The following is a 4,070-nucleotide window of genomic DNA, read 5'->3' as shown; positions in this document are numbered from 1 at the left end:
AGTCCATGTGTAAATCACTTGACATTTTAGGCTATATTAGGCTTCACGGTGCATCAAGGTGGATAGGCCTTAAATTTATGCGTGCTTATTAATAAAAATCATAAAAACAACAGGAGAAAAAAGGTGTTAGCTCTGAAACATTGCTTCCCCCCCCCCCCACCCCCACCAATAAACAAAAGTAACGCGATGTTTTACCCCGGTGTTTCACATTTTCTTTTTACATTTCTTTCTACCGTTTGAAAAATGGCGACGGTCATCATGCGATTGAGCACATGTACTGACGGTACATGTGCAGATCAGAGACCACACAGCGCAGCGCGCGTGGCCACGTGCAATACGTACGAGAGCTAGCTACCGCGGCGCGGGCTGTCGGCCAGCGCGCCACCGCGGTATACGGTATACCCAGACCCAGCGCTTAGCTAGCTCGCAAGATCTTGAAGTTAAGAGTGACTGACCAGAATCAGAATGGCGACCTGGCAAATCTTATTAAAAGAATGGGACCATGAAGACCTCATTGAAACTTTCGAAGGTGAGTTCTTTGTAGCGTTTTACCTTGGTCTTTATAAATGTTAAACTTGAATGGCTTAAAATCAATTGGCCGACTCACAATCTACCGTTGTTCGTAGATTCTAGCCTCGGCCTACGACGTCATTGAAGTTAACGGTACCGTTCGCCCGTGACAACCTGCCTTGCCGGCACAGAGGGCCATCCTTGGCTTAGCCAGGCAGCTTTCGGGCCTAGGGCTATAGGCGGATTGGGCGGATAACCAATAATGTCAATACAAATTGGTATGTCTAAGACTAAATTAGCCATCACCATTTCTGCACTTCATACAGTTTCATTCTAGGATTCTACTAGATCTAGATTATAGATCTAGGCCTAGGTCATTTGGGGTCAATAAACATAAAATATGCTGATTTTTTTTAATGTTATAACTTAAACAATATATGGACCTAATTCATGAACTTGGACATAGGGGTAACCAAGTATTACTGATCATCAGGGTCACTGTACTTAGAAAATGCTCAATTTTTTATGTTCATTACTTTAAAAGTATAAGGGCATATTTCATGAGGCTTAAAAGGTTATTAAGTATTGCTGATAATCTTGTATGAGTGTTAGGTCACATGATCAAGGTCAAAGATCATTAAGGGTCAAACTTCGTCCATGTTGGGGTGACATCACTGAAATCTTATTCTTAATCAAATATAACATTTTTAATTTTTGAAGAATATTTTGCAAGTAGGCCCTATATCCTTTTCACATAAATCAAGTATCAGCAAATGGACAAATGTGATCTCAAGTCAAAGTCAACATGCTATAATCATTATCAAATGCACATGTAATTTTTTCCTCTCTGTTTTACATGTAGTTGTTTTCAATGTCAACACTGCTGCAATAATGAATTATGTGATCCAGGCGAAACTGCCAGAGGGGATCCACTTGTTTTCATAAATGTGAAGTACTTTACATTTAAGCCTATTATTAATTTCTTTTCAAATACTTGTTTCTCCACAAACAGTAAATGGAATTGATGATAGATTCTGGCTGTTGGAGAGCGAGGAAATTAAAGAGCTTATTCCAAAGATGGGACCTAGGCTAAAATTCATCCAAAAATTCTCTGTACAGGTATGACTATTTTGTATTCTAGTTGTAAAGCCTGTGTATAGTTTTGGTAAATCCACCAAAATGCACCTATCACTATTCCAATTCATTGCTAGCTAATATGAATGGATATGCCCTATAACAGTTATGAGGTGGAGGATATGAAATGAAAATGTATTTTACAGGATAAATTTTGCGATTTACATGAAAATTTAATTTGATCGGGTGCCCAATCAAAATAAAATATCTGCATGTTTTTGTTTTTTCAATTAAAACCTATTCCAGAGCATGGAATGGGTTGAAACTTTCTGGATAAATTCTTTGTTATTAAGGATATCTAATCTTTAAATTAGATAAATGCTCAAAGACAATTTTTTTTTAATTTAAAAACAAGCATCGCCGAGAGAAGGCGCTGATATCCAAAATTTGAACATTTGAAATTTTCTCAGAAGGGGTGGTTGGAAAAATATCTAGCGGTCTCTATGCTTCAGTAAGACTTTTATATCGAATTATATTTGATTATCAATCACATTGTTGACCCTTTACCAAAGCTATACACAGGCTTTAATCATCATTGATATTCAAAATATTAAATAAAAATATGTAATATGATGGGTAATTTTGAAACATTGCCTACCAGGTACATGTTTGTATTTTTTTTTCATTTGATTACCACTTTGCTGATATTTCTGAACTGTTGAATTTGAATTTTAGAGTAAAAACTATGTTTCAACCTAGAAAGATATGATGAGACCTTGATATTAAGAAAATAAATAAAACAAAAAAGAAAATCAGATTAAAATATGAATAAAAATTAAATAAAGACAACAAAAGAAAAATTGATTAATGACTGAAAAAAATACAAATGATACATGTAGTAAGATTTCAATAAGTAACAGGAAATGGGACAAATAAATTTCTGAAAAAGAAATATCAATAGTTCATCATCACTTTTAACAGTTAAGTTTATCCATATGTAGAATTTTTATTTTTTCAACTGACAAAACTGCTTTCAAATAATTCTTGCCTCATCCCAAAGTGTATGTATCTCCAGGGATGTGTTTTGATTATTTAATAATTCATTTTGTTTTTCTCCAGTAACTGCTGCCAAAAATAATCAACATGTCATCTTTCATCTGCTGCAAATGTCTTTCTAAAATTCCTGGAGGAATTTCTGGGCTATTTTGCCACCTGAAAGTAGTCTGGTATACTAACATCTACTTGCACAAAACTTGTTTGTGTAGAATGTAAGGAAATTTTGAGCCGTGGATCATCATACAAAAGGCACCTCATAGGGCATTTGCAACCCCCTACAGTTCAGGCTGATGACCAGTGCCAAGCTAATAGAGTTCCTCATATTGACATATCTGACTTATCTAATGTAAGCAGTCATGGGGAATAAAGTGATGATGACTGGAATCGTGTTGAAATGAATGCAGATGCTGATATCGTTAATGACACTGAATATGATTCTCAAGAAAGCCTATCAGACCTTGTAGCTGCTTTTTAGCTCATTTACAAAGCATTTTAATTATTGTTAACTTGGAGTATTATTGTCAAGAAATCATGGCTCTTGTAAGACTTTTAAACAATCCCTGTTTAGAAAGGGAAGCACCTTTAGTTGTTATTTGTATAATTTTTGTTTGTTTTATTGTTTATATTCAAAAGGGACTAGTACACCTTTTTTCAACAGGTTTTTAAAAGGTTTAGCCTTAAGAGATTCATTATTTATTTTTTATAACTCAATTTTGATCATTGCCATTTATAGAGCATACATTTGAGTTGTTCAAGAATGCATGTTTCTTTGAAGACATTACAGGGGGAAACTACATTGATATCAATTTTTTTTCAATTCTTTTGATCTTAGTTGTAATTGAGAACTGTTATTACCATCACCATGTGTAAACTGAATAAGTGTTATATATATATATATGGTGTAACATGCCAGTAAATGGTTCATGGCCTTCTAGTTTTAGAGAGCTCTGTGTGAAGTAATTACAATGGAGGAACCTTTATAGATTTGATAGTCATATTCTATTGTAATGACTTGTTTATTTGATTAAGATGCCAGAAAGATACAATGGTAGATTTTTCCGCACCCATTTTGCCCCCCCCCCCAAAAAAGGTTAAAAACTGTCCAGTATTCGTTGTGAACTCAATTATTAATATTTCAAAGTTTTTCCTATAAACTGTAAGAATGCTTAATGTTGATATCCCTCTCAAGACGTCATGTCAAGTCTTTTAGATTAAAATGGGAGAACACCCGATTGCATTTTATGTGTAGCATAAACATAATTCAATGACACATTGCTCCCTATATAGGTTAAAATTGCCATCAGTTCAGGCTACAATGGTAAGATATGCCAAGAATCCATCTCTGTCTATTGAGACTATAGCCTTAAAATGTAATTGATACCAATGTTAAGAGTGAAAGCACTTTTGTCAATAATTTTATAAAGACATAG

At 34.5% G+C, this 4,070-nt stretch overlaps 1 long non-coding RNA gene across 1 annotated transcript; it reads left to right on the top strand.

Annotated features, from left to right (window-relative positions):
- The first annotated feature begins 427 nt into the window (after positions 1-427).
- On the top strand, positions 428-3,155 carry LOC121421628. Its single transcript, XR_005971011.1, has 3 exons — positions 428-529; positions 1,523-1,629; positions 2,704-3,155. It is a non-coding gene; the product is annotated as an uncharacterized LOC121421628 (long non-coding RNA).
- Positions 3,156-4,070: the final 915 nt, after the last annotated feature.

The sequence above is a fragment of the Lytechinus variegatus genome, chromosome 9, assembly GCF_018143015.1.
Source record: "Lytechinus variegatus isolate NC3 chromosome 9, Lvar_3.0, whole genome shotgun sequence".
NCBI classification, from domain to species: domain Eukaryota; kingdom Metazoa; phylum Echinodermata; class Echinoidea; order Temnopleuroida; family Toxopneustidae; genus Lytechinus; species Lytechinus variegatus.
Note: the sequence above shows the minus strand (reverse complement) of the source record. Positions and strands in the feature narration are given on the sequence as shown.